The sequence below is a fragment of the Rhinolophus sinicus genome, chromosome 9 (assembly GCF_057876585.1).
Source record: "Rhinolophus sinicus isolate RSI-liver-muscle chromosome 9, RSI-T2T, whole genome shotgun sequence".
Taxonomy (NCBI): domain Eukaryota; kingdom Metazoa; phylum Chordata; class Mammalia; order Chiroptera; family Rhinolophidae; genus Rhinolophus; species Rhinolophus sinicus.
The window spans coordinates 26,000,465-26,019,833 of NC_142509.1; the positions used below are offsets into that span (position 1 = coordinate 26,000,465).

Consider the following 19,369-nt stretch of genomic DNA (forward strand, 5'->3'; position numbering starts at 1 on the left):
GATAAAGGTACAGACGTTCAGAGGGAGTGCGAAGACATGCCCAAGGTCACAGAGCTTGGAAGGGATCTTCTGAAACTGGCTCAGAGAGGGTAAGTCATCATTAGAGGCCACACAGCTTACGCCTCCTGCCTGTTAAAACAACAAACTAAATACCAAAAAACCCGAACTGCCCTTTATTTGGTGTTCACTATTTGTTAAGCCTCTTGAACAACAGCAAAAGCAAGGAATACTCTGCCATTTATTGAGTGCTTACTCAATGCCGGACAGCCTGGCATTTGGCATAAACGTCTCAGTTAATTCTCCAAACGATCCTAGGACGTGGGTCTCTTGAGCCCATTTTCCAGACGAGGAGACTGAGGGTAGGAGGCTGCGGCCCCTGCCCAAGCTCCGCAGCAGGCCTGGCAGTAGGTCTGCCCAGCTCCCCGGGAGGCTGCGGGAGGGCCAGGTGGCATGCAAGGAGTTAAGCGGTAGGCAGTGCTGTGGCTCCGTGCGAGGAGCGCGCCGGGATGAGGCGCTGCTGGCAGCGGCGGCGGCGGCAGCGGCGCGGGGAGCTCGGGCTGGAGACGTGAAGTCCGGGAAAGCGAGGAGCTAGGCAGCGAGCGAGAGGCGAGGCGGCCGGAGCTCGCGCCCCGCCGCAGCCCGCGCCCCGCGCCGGGTGCGCACCGGGCCCGGGCATCCCCGGGGCGGGTGTGTGCGCGGGGCCTCGCGGTGGCGCGGGGTCCCCGCAGTGCCGCCCGCCCGCCAGTCCGCCCGCCCGAGCGCCAGGCTCGCAGGAGCCCGGCTTTCACTTCCTCTTGCCTCCGCCCGCCTCCCCGGCTCGCCGGCTGGCGTCGCCACCGCCTCCTCGTTCCCGGCCACCGCTGTCGCCGCTGCTGCAATCCAGGACGCACACTTCCACTTTCCCGCTGGAGGCACGGAGGAAGCCCCTTGCAACAGACCCGGAGAAATAGCCCCCGGGCCCGGCCGGAGGACCCTTGGTGGAGAGAAAGGAAATCCACACTCGGCTTTACTTGATGCCACTGCAGCAGCTGGCATCTGGGAAGGCGCCCACAGGGCGGGCACGCCAAGCGGGACGCAGGAGTCGCAGAAAGAGACCCCGGCTTCTGCTGGGCTCCGCTGGCAGAGTTTGCAAGTGGCTGAGACCCCCTCAGGTAAGGCTGAGAGGCCTGCATTGGGTAAGAGGGTTCCATAAGGCAACGGGGCGCGGAGCTACTGCAAAACGATTCCTGCCCCCCATTCAGGCTGCCAGTTCCAGCCGCTTCTCCGCAAGGTTGGGGGTTCAACGCACAACCAGGTAAGTAAAGAACCCAGAGTGGTGACATTTACCAGCTCTGGGTGAATGACAAACTTTCTCTCCTCCGGTAGAGAGTGGGACATCCTGCCTCATCCAGGTGTCCTTTCTCCCGGCATCCCGCTGGGACCCCGAAGGCAGGCACTCAAGGGCTTCGCAGGCTGAGCTCCGCCAAGGGGAAGGCAGTGGGCCCCTTTCATTTGGTTCATGAATCACCACCTCCGTGGCCAGTTCCGAGTTCTGAGGGAGAGGGAGCTGGTCATATTTTCAAGTTGGCTTTACCGAGGTGTTCGTTGGCGGTGATACTCTGGTGAATGAGGCTCCCCGTTATTTAGAGACATCATCCAGGGCTGCCGGGAAGATGGGCTTTGTGTCTGGTGCTTTGCAGGCTTGCTTATGTCTGTTCTGGGGTGTGTGTGTGTGAGTGCAAGGAGAGGGAGAGAGAACTGGGAGCGGGGGACCCATGCAGCCAGATCGCCTCCATTCAAGCCCTTGCAGCAGCCCCGAGTGTCATCCCAGGAGAGGACTCAGCTCCCTGGTAGAGATACCAGGAGAGGTGGGCATCACCTCTGGTTCCTCGCAGCCCCTTAGATGAGCAAACGATTTGGGGGAAGTTTCCTGGGCTGTTCAACGAGACCGTTTCGATTGGAGCTTAGGGAAGTGCAAACTTTTTGCAGAAAAAGGGACTGGGATGGAAGGTCGGAAAGGGGCTCCTGGCATTCTCATGCAGCTCCGAGGATGTGGGTGGTCGCCCCACACCCAGGCCCCTAGAGGCTCTGAGGAGCCCAGTACATGGCTCCTGAGTTTGGCCGGATTATTTTTCCCACTAATGAAGAGCATAATTCAGAGAGGCCACGTTGTCTCCAAGGATCATTTCGAACCCACCCCGGTGGTCACAGCCCCCTGGATGGCATTGTGCTTCCCCACTGGGGTTCCAGCCTAGGGCTGGGGACGTCTTGATGGACTGGCTGGGCAGCGAGGCAGGCGGTGGAGGTGCTTCTGGCCATGAGCTGAAGGTGGGACCGTTTGCTCAGCCCTGTAATGCTGGGCAGCTGCCCCTGAGGATCGCATTGCTGTGTGGTTCTGGGACAGGGCTTGAAGCATAAGGTGGGAGTCAGGACTGCCTGTTCTTGCTTGGGATTCTGACCTGGGACCAGGTTAGAAGCTGCTTCCCTAGGCTGGTGAGACCCTGGGGATTCCTCTAGGGTGTCAGAGACTGGTTCTTGATGTCCTGGGGAAACCCCAGCTCTGGGTCAGGAGGGTGAGCTTCAAGTGGGCCTTCAATTTGCTGTGTGACTTTGGGCAAATCACTAGACCTCTCTGGGCCCCGGTTGCTCCTTCTGTAAAATGAAGAGATTTTGTGTATCCCCAGAGGTCCCAGCTCAGACACTCCATGGCCCTTAGCCACTGTCACAGATGAGATTTTTCAAAATCCTAGGAGGCGATGTGATTTAGTGTTTAGGAGGCCTGGGACTCAGACCCACCTGAGTCTGACCAGTCACGTCACCCCCCAAACCTCCGTCGCTCCGCTGTAAAATAGGGAGTTCATACTTCCCACTTCAGAAGGCTCTTGGGAGGACTAACTGAGATGGCACACAGAAAGCGCTACGTGTAGATAGTGGAGTCTGGGGCTCTGCAGACACAGCAGCAAGGCTGGCCATTTGGGGGTCTTATGCATGGGCACCTGGCTGCTGTTTCCCCAGGGAGGCTGGCTCCATCCTACCTGAGCACCAGGTGATCCTTGGTGGGGGGTGGGGGTGGGAGCAGGGCCCTTGTTCTCTCCAATCACCTGCCACCTGCAGTCCCCACCTCCTCGCTGTTGCCTCATAAAAGCCCTGCTGGATCAGCAGCTCCTAGTGGGGAGCCTCCAGTGGTCTGGGAGCATTGGAGGCATCCAGCTGCTGTGTCACCATGACAACAGGAGGTGGAGGTAAGCTGTCTCCACGGCTTCAACTTTGCAGCTGTGTGGGGACCAGGATAGAGAAGTTCAGTGTGTGTGGGTGTCCGGCTCTGGGTCTGTTGAGGCTCTTTGAGCAGGCGAGGCCGCTGTTCCCTGCAGGAACAGCCATGCTGGGGAAATGCCTTGTGTGGGGGCTGGCGGCCTGGCGGGGAGGGAGCTGTTGCTGAGATTGTGGAGGAAGGCAGTAGGTTGACCAGTGTTACTACTTTCGGAGTGGTTCTAAGGTTTGGGACACCTGTGTCCCTCCCCTAACTAGGGATCCCCAGGGTCCATGCTGAAATCTCCGCGGGAAAGGCAGACCTCATCTCAGCTGACATGGAGTAAATTAATGGGCACGCAGTGGGAACTGGGGCAGGAGCTGCCCTGCCCTGCCGTGTGCTAGCTCAGTCTGTGGGCTCCACTGAGACAATGAACAGTTTGCTTTCTTGGTGGAGTAGGAGGTGGGTGTGTATAGAGGTGCATGTGTGTAAATGTGTGTATTCTAGTGCAGGTTTGGGCACATGTGCTCCTGTGAGTATGACTGACATGAAAACCTTAAATGCGTGTGCACACATAAGAATAGTGTCAGTCGGAGTGTGTACTTGTGAGATCCAGGTCCCTGGATTTACGAGTATGCGTACGTGTGCCCTCCCGCAAGAGAATGCATGCCTGCATGAGTCCGTGCGAGTGTGGGGATGCGTGTGCCCTTGTGAGTGTTGAGCAGTTGTGTGTGTGTGAGTGGGATGGAGCTCGGTGACCAGGCAGGTGCGTGGCTGCACAGCTGCCCACGTGTGCTGTGAGGGTCCGCGCAGGGACCCCTGCGTGTGAGAAGCCGCGCAGGTCTGCCTGGTGCATGCTTTGCTGGCTGTCTGTGCTATGTGCACGTCTGTGTGTGCACTCACACATGTGAGCGTGAACTTGTGGCATGCACTTACAGGCGTGTCTATCTACAGGGCTTTCAGTAGACTTCGGGTGCGTCTGTGTGCATATGTGTGCACGGCACTGCACACTGACTGTCTCTGTGTGTGCGTGTGCACCTGTGTGTATCGCAGTGTACACTTTTTGTGCACCTGTGTTTCTGAGTGTGTGTGCCTGGGTGTAGCATTGCATGCTTGGTGGTATCCGTGCGTATGTGTGTGTTTCCTAGTATTGGTGTCTCGGTGTGTTGGTGGCAGTGTACATGTGAGTGTATCTCCATGTGCATGGGAGTGTCTCTGAATGTGTGTTTTGGGATGTCGCCGTGTAACTTTTGTGCCTGGCACCTGTGTAGGAGTGAGTTTCTGAGTGTGTACCTGGAGAGTGGCCCTGCGTTTTCTTGCAAGTCTCTGGGTGTACATGGTGTGTTTCTGAGTGTGTGTGCCCATCTGTGGGGCCGTGCTACATTTGTGCATGTGTCATGTGTATGTGTGTGTTTCTACGATGTGCATCTCTGCGGGTGGACCTTAGTATCCCCAGGGGTGTAAAGGAGTGAGAGAGTGTGTGTGTGTGTGTGTGTGTGTGTGTGTAAATGCAGCTGAGAGCTTCCAGACAGAAAACATCTCTGAACCTTTGAAACCACGCTTCCGCCTGCTCTTGAGGTCTGAATTGTGCTCGTGCTATGCGTCTTCCGAGTGTAGATTCAGCGATCGGTGCCGGCTCTGAGCAGCGTGTCGGGATGTCGCGTGTTCGTTTTTCCACATGTCTTAGCCCCGAAGCCCATGTATTCCCTTGCCCCCAGTTGCCTCGGCCCCCACCACAGCCCAAGTCTCTCTTGCCAGAAGCCAGCACTTTAGGACAGTTGCTGAATAAATTCACAGATGTTAAGAGCGCAGGTATCCTTTTCGGCAGAAGGTCTGAAACTCAGCAGCCTAGGATGCACCGAACATCTCGACAGCAGTTTGTAATTAGGAGCAACTTGTTTTCCTTAAATAAACAAATCAAGTGAGGAAAGAAATTGCCTAAGATGAAGGGCTCCCCGGAGCAGGTCCAGATGTTGGGAAACAAGGGATGGGGTCCCCAGGGACTACGCGTGTTACTGCCAAGGGTCTCTTCCAGATTTTGACCAAGAGCTGATGAGGCAAGAGCTGGGGAGGAGGGCAGGGCAGTGTGAGGCCCCACTGCCAGGTTTGACTGGTGTTTGGTTATTAGGGTACACGCATTCCTGGCCCCAATTCCTCCTTCCTCCCCGTGTCCTCAGCCACACGACTTCACTGTTCTGCCCACTCAAGGGGCTGACAGGATTTCTGTTCCTGCTCCTTCACTTAGGGGTTGGCCATGTGACCAGCTTGGGCCATTAGGATGAGGTGGAAATGACCGTGTGTCCGTTTAAAGCTTAGGCTTCAGGGGGCCTTGTGTGTTTCTGCCATGGCTGGGAGACGAGCTCCCACAAGGTAGCTACTGCCCCCCCCCCCGAGCCTGGCCCCCAAATGAACACATGTCCAGCCACCGAGCCCAAACATCAGTGAAGAGCCTAGCTCAGCCATGCGCCAGCTGGCTACAAACAGGGTGACTAACTAAATGCCTCTTCCTGCCTGTCACTGGGGTTGGGCGGTTGTTCGTGATGCACCGTGATTGTGGTGCTCGCTAACCCGCGCAGTTACCGGCACTCTGTTTCCTCCTGCCACGGAGAGCCGGTTTCTGCCTTGCTTTCTGCTCATCCCGACATGAGCAGTAATAATAATAATAATGATGATGATGGTAGTAGTAATAGATAGTGTTTGCCAGATACCACGCCCCATGTGTGAGGTGCTCAGTCTGTCTCTAGCTCTCTCTTCCCACCCCCCACCCCGCCTCTCCCTATATATACACACAGAGGGTGCCAAAAGAAATGTACACACATTTTAAGACAGGAAAAAAGAACTATTAAAATTGTAATACTCAATATATACCGATAACAAAAGATGAATACAAGTCACGTTTGACGTCTGCAATGACAAGAGGTGCTCACAGTGGTTACCATCAGCGTCCAGACACTTCTGATGACGGCGAACTACTGCTTGAGTAACACTGACCAAAGTGTCCACTTGTATATATTTTTTGGCACCCCCCAACCATGGTGTGTGTGTGTGTGTGTGTGTGTGTGTGTGTGTAATCTATTACAACAATGCTATGAGGTAGATTCTGTTATGATCTTCTTCTGTTATCATCTGTGAGGCTCAGAGAGGTGAATCAGCTTGTGCAGTCACACAACCCAAAAGGGCGCCCCTGGGCTTTCCACCCAGATCACCGGATGTTAGAGACCATATTGCCTCCCAAAGCCAGCCGGCATGCTGGATGTACCGACATCCTAGCACACATTCGACATTTCTCCCTTATCTCGCCTGGAGGTTAAGTAGGCAGGAATGAATCTTGTCACAGAAGTGGGAAGTGTCTATCTGGATTGGGGTGGGTGGGGGGTGTTTGCTTATTCATTCGTTCTTTCATTCATGGATTCAAGCATCAGGCATCAGTAGCTGCTGACATTCCATGTTTGCTCAGAATCTTCTGTGTCTTACTCTGTGCCGGGCACTGAAGACACAGATGAGAGACCCCAATTTTGTCCTCAAGGAGAGGAAGCTGGGGAATCTGGTTCTGGAGGTAGATTAGACTTGGATCCAGCCCAGTGTTGACCCTCCCCTGGGAGTGTCTCTGGTCACCTCAGCCCCCAAGCAGGTTGCCAAGAGGATCAAAGGAGATCGTGTTGGGAGAGCCCTTCACACAGTGCCTGGCACTCAGATGCCACAATAAACAGTAGCCCTTCTTCCTCCTCCTCCTCCTCCTCCTTACAGAGGAGAGACAGTTGAATGTCACAGCCAGAGCAATGCTGAGATGGGAGAAAACAGGCCAGGGATCCCAGACAGGTCAACCAACCATCCTTCTTTGTCGGAAACTGAAGTGCATGTTTTCTAGGACCCAGGATTTCATGCTAAAACTGGGAGAGTCCCTTGCAAAGCAGGGAAAGTTGGTTACACTGGCCCCAGAGGAGGTGTCACACCCAGCTGGGAACGAGTTAGAATAGGGCTTAACAAACTGTGGCCCACAGGCCAAATCTGGGCCCCTCCCTTATTTTGTAAGTAAAGTTTTATTGGGACACAGCCACACCCGTCGTTTACATATCGTCGATGGCTGCTTTCCAACTACAACTGCAGAGATGAGTAGCTGTGACCGAGACCACGAGACCACATGGCCAGCAAACACTGAAATATTTACTATTTGGCCCTTTACAGAAGAAGTTTGCTGACCTCTCAGCAAAAACGCCCAGCTGGGGTCCTGGGCCTTGGCCAAGAGACATAAGGCAAGAATTCAACATACGTGGGTGAATCACCGGATCAGGTGACAGGTGGGGCTGACATCCATCCACAGGTGAGGCACCAGAGGGTCAGGAAAGAGGGAGCAACTCCAAAGACTATGAGCTGGGAGAATTCTTAGATGGGGAGATGGAGACCCAGAGAAGGGAAGAGATGTCCCAACACCACCCAGCCAGTGGGAAGTAGGTGGCTGTGGTCTTAATACCTGGAAATCTGGGAGGACCGCTGTGTGCCTCTCCCTGCCTCGACTCCATACATTCGACATTTCTCCCTTAACTAACCTGGAGGTTAGGTAGGCGGGAATGACTCTTGTCACAGAAGTGGGAATCCTGGAGTCACAGGCAGGAGGGCCTGACCATGTCTTGATATTCAAGTTTCTAGCTTAGTTCCCGATGTTATGTTTACTGTTTCCTTTAAATTCTCTGCATTGTCCTACAAGTGCAGGGTGAAGAGAAGAGCCCCTGAATGGGAAGGAAAAAGAGCTGGGTCTCCACTCTGCCCCCATTAACTGACTTAGTGGTCTTGAGCAAGTCTCTTCCCTTTCTGGGGCCTCAGTTTTCCCATCTGTAGAATGGGAGGAAAATTATATATGCTGACTAAGGACTTTTCCCATCTGGTCTTTTATGGTCCCACTTTCTTTTCTAATGGGAGTAGCCCCCAAAGACTTAATATATGTTGGCCCCTGCTTCAAGGGGGTCCTGCAGGACCCTGATCTGCTGACCCTTCTGGTGATGATGATGAAGGAAATCACCTCCATCCTCATGGCTTCTGTGTGTAAGGTGTTCACTTCCATTCTCTCTCAGTGTCCTTATCAGTTAAGGAACCTCCGTCTGCACTTTATAGATGAGCACACCGAGGCTCAGAGAGGTTGGTACACTCGTTCAGGGTCACATAGATAGTAAGTGGCAGAGCTGGGCTTTCAGCCCCTGCGTGCCCAGCCCCTCCTCCCTCCTGCCTCCCGTCCCTGCTGTCACCACTGTCTTTCCAGGTGGAGGAAGGAGCTATTTCAGGAACCCCTCGGTGGAAGGTTTCCGTTCCTCTCCCTCTAGTTCATTAAGGTGGAAGTGACATAGCCAAGCCAGGGTCCATCCGCGCAGGCCTAGTGATGGTGACGTGGGTCTGTCGGGGCCACAGTCTGTGTGGGCCTCTAGGACAGTGGACAGCAGAGGACTCAGGTGGGTCTGGGTCACCAGGGCGATGCACACAGGCTCTGGCTTGGCAGATTCACAGGAAGTCCCTGAACCTCCAGGAAGCTGGGGCCACCCGATATTTACTGTGATGAACCACGTGGAAGTTTCTGGAGATGGCAGATCACTCATGGTGTGCCCTCTCTTGTGTTGTCCCCAAGGTGAGCCCCACTCTGCTGAGATGGCCCTGATTCCTCCCCCACAGAATGTCTACTCACAAGTCTGTGGCCTGGGCTCTGCAGTTTGAATGCCTACCTTGTGGGACAAAGAGGAAATGCAGAGTGTGGAACAGTCAGACTAGCTTTCCTTTTCACAAAGCTTTTAAGTGTCTCACCATAACTGCAGGCCATTTGTCCTGGAAACTCGTACTTATAAAGCAGGAACAGAAAGTCGTCCCATTGAATTACCACAGTGTCCACATCAGAAAACAGCGAACCTTCCTTCACTCAGAGCCTGTTTACTCTTACTTTGCACACCATTCTGATAAGCTCCGTGACCTGATTCCCCAGCCTTGTAGCCTATGGAAGGAGTGAGTTAGAAGTGTGTAGGATGCTAGAGAAAGGACAGTGACAGCAGCCGGAAACAATTAAGAGCTGACAGCATGAGAACAAGGGTACAAATGAAGAAATGATAAAAATAAGCATGAAAATGATGAAAATGAAAGAATCACGGGTGGGGGGAAAGGGGCAGGTCTAATGTAGGGGTCAAAGGACCCCCCATGTCAGTAGTATACGCTCATCTCATTGTTTTGTAGAACAGTGTAACCAACTATAGAATAATGTGCAGTAGTCCCCCCCTTATCCGTGGAGGATACATTCCCAGACTCTCAGTGGATGCCTGAAACCGAGGCTAGTACCAAACCCTATATACTGTTTCTTCATATACACACACATAACTCTGATAAAGTTTAACTTATAAATTAGGCAATTTCATGGATAGGAGTTTCATTCTTAACATAGCTCTAAGTAACCTCAGCATAATATTTTTTTTTATTATTATTAAGTCAAGAACTTTCACCTCATCACTTAAAGGAAGCACTTTATGACCTCTCTTTGGCATGTCCAAATTGCCAGCATCACTACTCTTGCATGTTGGGAACATTATTATGTAAAATAAGGGTTACTTGAACACGGCCACTAAGGGACTAACAGGCGGGACGCACACACAGTGTGGATACGGTGGCAAAAGGATGATTGACATCCCCGGCAGGACAGATCAGGATGGCACGGGATTTCATCACGTTACTCAGAACAGCGCACAATTTAAAACTTGTGAATTGTTTATTTCTGGAATTTTCCATTTAATAGTTTCGGACTGCAGTTGACTGCTTTTCAGATCATGGAGAGTGAAACTGCGGATCAAGGGGGACTATTGTAATAGAATGTGCTGTGTTATAGAGCAGCAAAAATGTTGCTGACTTCTGTGATGGCCCTAAGAAACAGTTAAACCCCATTCAGTAGGCAGGGCAGACGGCAAAGAATAATGTAGTGTATAAAATATTTGGATCCCATGGTTAACCGAGTTGCTGTTATGATGCCTCAGGCATCTGGAAAATTCACTTATGTGGAACTCTTCATTTTTCACAGTGTTGAGTAAGGGACATCTTTTTGCACCTAGAAGAGTATCTGGCGCATGGCAGGCACTCAAGAAATGAATGTTCTTTGCAATCCGACAAAGGGTTCAGATGCTAGCCCCTTAACAACAGCCAGCGTCTCAGTCTTTGGCCTTAGTGTTCTCATCTGTAAAGTGAGGACATGAGCTAAAGCTGCTGCTGGAGACCACAGCACCTTCTGTCTGTGTTTAGCCTCTGGCTCAGGATATTAGCTCCTATATCACATGGGAGCTCAGAGAGGACTCTGAGATGCATCATATAATTACAACTCGAAGTAACTGGAAGGAAAGTATCTGACACTGGGGGTTCACAAATCAGAGCCTTTAAAAAGAGGGCTTCCCTAAGAAAAGGAGAAATGAGCCGGAATCTGAAGGGTGAGTAGGATTAACCAGGTGAAAAGAGATGGAGAGATAGAAGAAAGAGCACATGCAAAGGTCCTGAGGTGAGAGTGGCATGGACACGAGCATTTTGGCGTGGGGAGGAGATGGCACACGACGAAAGTGGACAGTTCTCCGCGCCTTGTGGGCCCCATAAGTGTTCTGCTCTTTACTTCCAGCAGTAGGAAACCTTGTAAACATTTTAAGTACAGGGAGTGAAATGAGTCAATGAAACCCTGGCCAGAGCAACAAGAAGAATCCTCGCCCACGTGAGGTGGGAACCCATTGAAATCCCAGCAAAGAGGGAACTGAGTGGGCATTAGCAAGTTCAGGATCTCAGCATCATTATGCAAAACACCCAGGCTTCCAAGGGAGAGGTGAGCTTTGGAAAAAGAGTCAACAGATTAGTTTTTTAATCTGCTTTAAGTTGCTGAAATGCCCCTGTCTTCCTTCCATTGTCACCGGATAGCCTGTGGGCTATTTTAACTTCTAGTAAAGATTTTTTTTTTTTAATTAAAGGAGTTTTTTTGAAAAAACAAATGTCAGCCGTGTTTGATAAGACACAATTAAAATGTGGCACTGGGGAAATGCCACAGAAAGCTTTGATTTTTCTCCGCATGGCATCTGAACTGATTTAAATAATAATTATATATCTCTTCTAAATGCAGGCCCCCTGTCTCCCTTCCTGGTCTCCCCAACACACCACAATGTACCAGCACCTCTGAACATATGCTGTTTTCACAACCCCCTATTCTTAGCTCCTAGAGAAAGAGGGTTAGCCCTGTAGGAGACCAAGCTTTCTGACCTCACTGCTTTAGGTTTCGGGTAAATCTCACTCAAATCCAAGTGCTACCAATTCACAGCTGTGTGGCCTTGAGAAATTTACTTCAATCCCCATAGCCTCCGATTACTCATGTAAAATGGAAATAATGATAGTACTTTTATTCATCGGGATTCTTTTGGTTGTTAGAGAAAGAAAATCCAGCTTCAATATCATTACACTCTTATTCTCAGGCACAGAAGGGAATATATTGGTTCATGGAACTAGAAACAGCTTCAGGCTTGGCTGGATCCAGAAGCTTCACAAAGTCACAGCTTTCTCCCTCCCACCAAGATTTTTGACCCTCCTTTTGTTTTTCTTTGTCCATTTTTACTTTAGACAATTTATTTTTCAATTACAATTGACATAAAGTATTATATTAGTTTCAGGTATGCAACATGGTGATTCAACATTTATATGCTTTATGAAGAGATCACCCCGTGAGTCTCATTTTCTTTGTATGGGCTTCCTTCTCGGGCTGTCTCTGGCTCTCTTCTTCTGGGTACAAATGCCCATCCATCCGCAGCTCCATGCTTACACTGTGCCAGCTGTAAGCTCAGTTCCAGCAAGTCCTGGAATTGAGAATTGAGACCTGGGGCCTCCTGGAACCAATCACCATAGCCAAGGAAATGGGCTGTCCTGGTTGGCCAGATTGAGGTCATGTGACCAACCCTGGCGCTTTATGGGGGCTGAATCACTCTTTGCTGCTTCCTGAGTCACAAAGACCAATAGTGGGAGAGGGATGGGTTCTGGAAGGAAAATCAGGACCCAGATAACTGAAGATGAGGAAGTGAGTGCTGGTCAGACTGTAATGACTGCTGGGCAGGCCGTCTAGTCCTCATCTCAGAGGCTGGTTACAAGGATGCAATGAGCTCAGGCATGCAGGGTCCTTAGCACCGACCCCAGCGTGCAGTATACTCAGTAAGTGCTACCTGTTATTACGGCTGCTACTACAGTGATGATTCTGATTGGCGTGGTGATAACATAGGCCAGGCCGGAGCTCTGCAAGTTTTCAGGGCAATGGGAGACACCCATGACCAGAAGAGTCAGCCTGGACATGTCACTGACCTCCGTGAGCCTTGGACCTGTCACTTCCCCTCCAGTTTTGCTTGCTAAAAGCTGCCATCCCCTAACAAGCCCCATGTCTCATGAGTTACTTCACCAGCTGAAAGCTGTAATGGCTCAAAGGATGCAGAGAGGGGTTACAAATCCAAATGCCTCCGTGGGTAGATGGGCCCCCTAGGAGGGAGACAGAGCGGAGGAACAGTAGTGAACCAGAGACCAAGTGCCTTGTTTATGGGGGCCGGGGGGGGGGGCTGCAGGATACCCACTCCAGTCCCCAGCCACTGCCCTCCACCCCCACCCCGTGAGAATGCTAGCCCAGGGTAGTCATAGCTCTCAAATGATTTTTCCCTAAAGAATTCCTTGGTTTTATGCAAAATTCACCCAGTTGTAAATGTTGGCCAATTCAGGCAATTTTAAAACACAGGACGGACCAAGCAAACGTGTCACTGAGCTCAGTCAGACCAGTGTTATAAGGCCGGGTCCCTCCAGCCTGAGAGACATGGAGCCTGTTGTGTCTGAACCGCAGAGAACTTGTTTTGTGGATGACCTCAGAAGACACACCAGCCCATTGTTCTTGAAAACTGGATCATGTGCTTTCTGCTTTCAACGTCTCCTCGGATGGCCATGGGTGGACCTTTTCACTCTGAGCTGCACCATTTGTAACACTCTCCAAGGATGGGATTCAGCAAGAACGGCGGCTTCAAAGCAGTTCATTTTGCTGCCTGAGATTATTAATGTTCTCTCTGATTTCCTGCTTCACACTATTGATTTCCTGGGATAAAACTTCCTCTGCAGAGGCTGAGAAGGTAATTCAGCCCCCGTCCCTCCAGGCGAGGGAGGGTTCCATGCTGGCTCTCCCACTCTTCTGCTGTGTGACTGAGGGCAAGTCAGTTCACCTCTCTGAGCCTCAGTTCTCTCATCTGCAACATGGGGAGCCTCATAACTCCTGCCTCCTGAGGGGCTGTCAGGCACATAGTAGGTACTCAGGAAAGCCTAGCTCCTGTAAACCATGCCCCCAGCAGCCTGGGGAGAGGGAGATAGATGACCACACTCCTCACTCTGTGTGTGCCAGGCCCTTTCCAAGCACAGCCCCCGTTTCTACCCATGGCAGCCCCAAGGCTCGTGGCTTTACTCCCTCTATCCTCTTTTTTACAGATGAGGAAACCAAGACTCAGTGATGAAGGGATCTGCTGAGGTCACACAGGTAGGCCTGCCTCTTGTGGGGGGCCCTACTTCCTAAGGGAATCAGTTGCGTTCACACAAACCCATGGGTGCCAAGGACCCATTAGCAGTGGAGTCTAGACCCAGCTCTGCTACTAACTTGCTGTGTCACCTAAGGATGCTTTCTTGACTTCTCTGGACCTTTTTCCCCCCAGCTCCTTCAACTCACCTTGCTCCCTTCCACCTCAGGGCCTTTGCACATGCTGTGCCATCTGCCTGGCACACTTCCCTCTCTATCCTCACCTGGTTAATTGCAGCTTCTCCTTCTGGCCTTGGGGAGAACATTGCTTCTGAGATTCTTCTGGGGCTCTCTGACCAGGTCAGATTTTCCCTGCCATGAGCTCTCCAAACCCCGTGTCATTCCTTTAGAGTTTGTGATCACAGTGCTGTGTGATGATTTAAATAACCTGTGTCTTCTCTACCACGCTGTCTCTTCAGGGGGTCAGGGATCCTTTTAGTCCCTTCCTAAGCGACATTCCAAAGCTGCCACATGCATCCAGCACAAAATTGTAGTTATTAACTGAAATTTAAAAGGAGGCCTAGAACCCTCATACATGGCTGGTGGGAGTGTGAATTAATACAACTGCTTTGGAAAACTACCTGGCAGCATTTCCTAAAGCAGCACGATCTAGCCTCTAATCTGCTGTGCCATTTTGAGACATACATTCAACAGTAATGAAGATATGTTGTTGTTTTTTATATTTATAATCATCATAATAGTAAAAAACTCTTAGGTGGGGCAGCTGTCTGCCAAATGTCCAGACAAGTGACATGAGATTCTGTCATGCCATGGAATAGTACACGGTAGTAAGCAATGAACCAACTACAGCTACATGCCACAGAAGGATAGACCGTGCAAAAATAATGCCAAGCAAAACAGCCAGACACAAAACACATAAGCTAGATAATGTTAATTACAAAAAAGCGTGCCATCGGAGCTAAACTAGAGTGCGTAGGAATGCATGTATGCTTAGATGGAAACATTATAAAGAAAAACAAGGAAGAAATGGCCAGAATGGTTAGGGTGCTAGTGACCTCGGGTGGGGAAGGAGCACAGAAGGAGTTTGAGGGAGCTGGCCATGTTCTCTTTCTCGCCCTGGAAGATGAGTACGTGTGGGGGTTTATTGTGCGATAATTCGTCAAACTGTACATCTTTGTTTTGTGTTTGCTTTTGCGTATGGGTCCCATTCAATGATCCGATTCCTCCCCAGATACTTTAGCTCTAGGGGGACCCCACCTGGATGCATCACTTGGGCTTGATGCACAGAGAACACTCTCAGCCATCCTGCCTTACGCCCAATTATTCTCTATTTCTAATGCAGCAGATGTCTTCGGGTGTGGGCTGTGCCCCTCTGTCCTGTAAGGCCCCCAGGGATCCAAATTTACATGTGCAAAAACAACCTAAGCAGCTTTTGTCTTGGCACAGAGACCCCCCTGGCCAGAGAACACAATTAGCCCCTTTTTTTCCAGAATGTGATCAAGATGGAGAGTTGATTGCCCTAGAAGAAAATAAAAAAGAAAATAAGAAAAAAAGAGAAAAATAAAACCCGAGAAGCAGTTTCTAGTTTTGCAGGCTACTGAAAGCTGGGGAGATAAGATGTACTGGATGGAGGGTCAGATAACAGGGAGGACATGAGACTCCAAGAGGGGGGCAGCTGAGTGCCAGGCCCAGGGTGGGCTGGCCTCTGGGTCCAGGAAAAGTAGGTCGTTCAACTCACCGCCGTGGTTGTTCTCCCATGGCCCTGACCCCCCTTTCTGTGCAGACAGAAGGTGGGCCTGGTCCCTGGTCTTGGAAGCAGGCCCTCACTAGAGAGCAGAAACACCATGATTTTGATAGGTCGTTGGAGCGCACGTCCGGATGGACTGGGGTTGGAATGTTCCAGGGGCTTCCAGAAGTCTAGCTCATGGTTTTGGATCATTAACGCCTTGACGATGAACATCATCCATCCATCCATTTAAGAAATGTTTGTAAATCTTCTACTTGCTATTCGTTCAACAAACATGAATTCAGCTTTCCTTGGACTAAACTTTCTAAGCATTTGGGAGACAGGGTGACTGATTGGTTTTGGGTTTTACGGGATTTTGCCAGTTTTAGCACTGAACGTCTAAGCATCCTGGGAACCCCTCAGTCCTAGGCAAACCTGGACAGTGGGTCCGTGGTGAGTAAGACTCTTCTGATGCCCAACCTCACCACCCAGTGAAGGAGGCAGAAAATGACAAATCAGCAGGTCAGTGCTTTGGTGGAGGACAGGCAGGGCTCTGTGAAAGCCCAAGGGAGGCCCCTCACCCAGAGGAGGGTTCCAGGACGGTTTCCTGGTGATGGCATCGGAACCAAGCCTTTCCCGAACAGTCGAATCAGGTGGGCATGAAGAGTGGGTGGCAGGGGAGACAGTGTTCCTGACAGGGAGGAGAGGTGAGAACCTGGTGTGTCTGAGGAGGTGAATCAGGTGGGGCAAAGGGACCTGGAGGGGTCAGATCATGGGTGGGCCAGGCATTTGGAAGCCCTCGGGGGTTCAAGAAGGGAAATGGAGGTACCAAATTACTGTTTAAAGATTGCCCTGGCTGCTGCGTAGAGATGGAGGAGGGATTAGCAGAGGAGAGAGAGTTAAGAATGGATGTGAAGACCTTTGGGTAGAGCTGTTCATTAATCCTTCCAGACGCTCTTGCCAAAAGCCGGGGAGTCATCCTTCACTCCTCTCTGTCTTTCCGACCCCACATAAGATCTTCAGTAAATCCAGCCTCTTCTCTCCATCTCCATCTTCGTTCCTGGCATTCCCCCAACCTACTGTGTGGTTCTCTACGTAGCTCTTACCACCTTCTACTCTACCATGCAATTGACTTGCTTATTTGTTTACTCTCTGCTTCTTCCCTCTAGAACAGGGGTGTCCAAACTGTTTTCAACGTTTTTCACCAAGGGCCATATGCGGTAAAATACACAAACAGCCGAGCCACTCACTCGAGGTGAAGTACGTATTGCCTCACCTGGTTTATTTAAGTAAACTAAATATATTTTTGGAATTTGCTGAGGTCCAATTAACAATGGATTGCGGACCGCAGTTGGCCCGTGGGCCGCAGTTTTGACACCCCTGCTCTAGAACAAAGTTTTTCAACCTTGCACTACTGACATTTTGGACCAGACCATTCTTTGTGGTGGGGGCTGCCATGGGTATTGGAGGATGTTGAGCAGCATCTAGTGCCGGGAACACGTACCCCCAAATTGTGACAACCAAAATGTCTCCACACATTGCCACGTGTCCCCTGGGGGGCAAAATGGCCACAAATTGAGACCACTGGTTTGGACCAGTCGTAACACATTCCCTGGGAATTAGCAAATCGCACCCCCTTCCAAAGATGGGGGTCTCTGTTAGCTAAGAAGAGGGAAGGGGGTGCATATAGGGTAGATAGCAAGCAGTAAATGCCAGACACTGCCATATAGAATTGGTTTCTTTCCTTCTGTCTTCCTCCTTCCCTCCCTTCCTTTTACATTCCAACAAAACTTTATTTATGTTATTTACAAACATAGTCAGCCAGATCTGGGATTTGGCCCTCTGGGTATAGTTTACAGACCCTTGGAATTAAAACAAGAAATTCTCTTCTCCCTGAGATGAAATGCTTCCTTTAAGGCGGGAGCTGTCTTATTTGTCTGCCACTGTCGTTGTACAGTGTTATCCACATAATAGATAATAAATCCATTCTAAAAAGAATTAAAAAAATTTTTTTTACCTTTTTTCCAATTTTTTTTTATCTCGGTAAGATACACATAACATAAAATGTGTTGTCTTAACCATTTTTAAGTGTACAGTTCAGCGTACACTCGTAATGTGCTATCATTACCACCATTCATCTACAGCACTCTTTTCGTTAGGGTTTCTTGATCCAAGACGGGTGAGCTAAGATCATTTGGACCCACCCTCTCAGTTTAGATCTGGGAAAACTGATGCTCAGAGGGAAAGGGATTTGCCAAGGTACACAGCCAGTTAGAATCAAAATCCAGCTTAGAATCTAGGCCTCATTCTGCCGGGTACCCCACCCCCCCGCCCCCAGCCAAGTGGGCCTCCCAGGCATTTCCCAGAATGCCTTGCACACAAAGGTACCACATAAATATTTAGTGACAACTGCAGACTGGGGACTCCATTGACGCTTTCCCTGGGACTAATCCAGTTCCCTCTCTAATCTCTGGGAATTTTGGAGATGAAAACCTACTCCATAGGCTAATGGCCAATTTAATTGCTCTCTTTGGCCAGATAACACTTTTCATCTTTTCTTCTAGAAATTGCATTGGCCTCCCCTGAGATCTAAGCAGTTCTTTCTAGTAGTTCCCTTCATTCTCTCCCCACCCTCCCCCTGCCCACACGGGGCCAGACAGGAGAGCTGCTCTGCGATAAGAGAGCCATCGATCCCCTTTCACAGGCGTCACTGCCCTCCTGGACCCATCTCAAGGCGTCTGGGACGCTCCAGTTACCCTCACAATGAGGGCATTTAGCCGAACTCTCCTCCCCCGGGATGCTCAGAGGCAGAAACCGGAGGAAGAGCAGAGAGGAGAGAGAGAAGAAACAAAATCCAGCAAAACTGCCCATTCCGAAGGCGACAGGCTAGGAGAATGAGGCGCAGCCAGCTTTGATTTCAGAGACGTTTTAGAAAGTGCCTCTTCGTGGCTTGTTTTCCCCATTGGCGGGCTGATCGGGATGGTGCCCAAGGAAGGACAAAGTTAGAGGCCCCATTCAGGCAAGCAGAGGCAAGGGTCCAACATGAGCGGGGCAGGGTGGGGGCCAGGAAAACAAGGGCTCTGTGTGTTCATGGGCCCGGGGATGTGAGCCGTGGGCTCCCACCGGCTCCAACCAGGCGCTGGATGCAATCAGAAATCCACAACGTCGCTGTGGAAATATGGGTCGGGGAGGCACCGATGTGGTGCAACTGAGCTGTTAGGAGAGCATTTTTCAGAGTGAGCTGCATTGGAGAGGATGACAGATACCCCTCTGGGTGGCCGGGCCTGCTCTGGGGTGAAGATCACGCTCGGGAATGAGCCAAGCCCAATGGGAGGACTTGGGGTTTCTTCAGCTAGGGATAGAGAAGAGCCCGGGAAGGAGCTGCAAACCCAAATGTCCTTGGGAGCCAGGCACGTGACCGAAGCACGTTTGTTTAAGACGGAGGCACGTGGGGAACCCATGCCACATAATGGTGGGTGCGTGATGTGGGAAGGCTCAGTGTATCGGTGTCAATTGACGAGCTAGGTCGGATCCCAGCTCCTCCACTTGTTAGCTGAGTAACCTCAGACAAGCCATTGAATCTCTGTGCCTCAGTTTCCCCATATTGAAAATTGAGGTCATGCTAATACTAACTTCCTGGGGTTATTGGGAGGATTCAATGAGTTAACACACAAGCACTTAGAACCATGCTGCTCCATTTGATCTTTCGAGAGAAGCAATAACTCTGGGTTTGTATTCCAAAGCTCCCCGTCATTAACTGTTGGCAATGAATTCAAGAGGAAAATAAATAAATACAGTCTTTCCTCTGGCTCTTTGTAGCCCACAGCCTATGGGCCCTGCTGGCAACCTCTGGCCGAGGGTTTTGGGACAGATGTGGGCCCCAGAG

General features: G+C 50.8%; 1 protein-coding gene across 6 annotated transcripts in view; it reads left to right on the plus strand.

The window, feature by feature from the left end:
* The first annotated feature begins 487 nt into the window (after positions 1 to 487).
* Positions 488 to 19,369, plus strand: part of WSCD2 (WSC domain sialate O sulfotransferase 2) — a 102,430-nt gene continuing 83,548 nt past the window's right edge. The window contains exons 1-2 of one of the 6 annotated variants that reach the window (XM_019757473.3): positions 495 to 1,151; positions 1,242 to 1,294. The gene's annotated coding sequence lies outside the window, so the exon portion shown is untranslated. Of the gene's footprint in view, positions 1,152 to 1,241; positions 1,295 to 3,072; positions 3,222 to 13,711; positions 13,761 to 19,369 lie in introns of those variants that run through there. The other 5 variants (XM_074321634.2, XM_074321635.2, XM_074321636.2 and 2 more) reach the window with 5 other exon arrangements.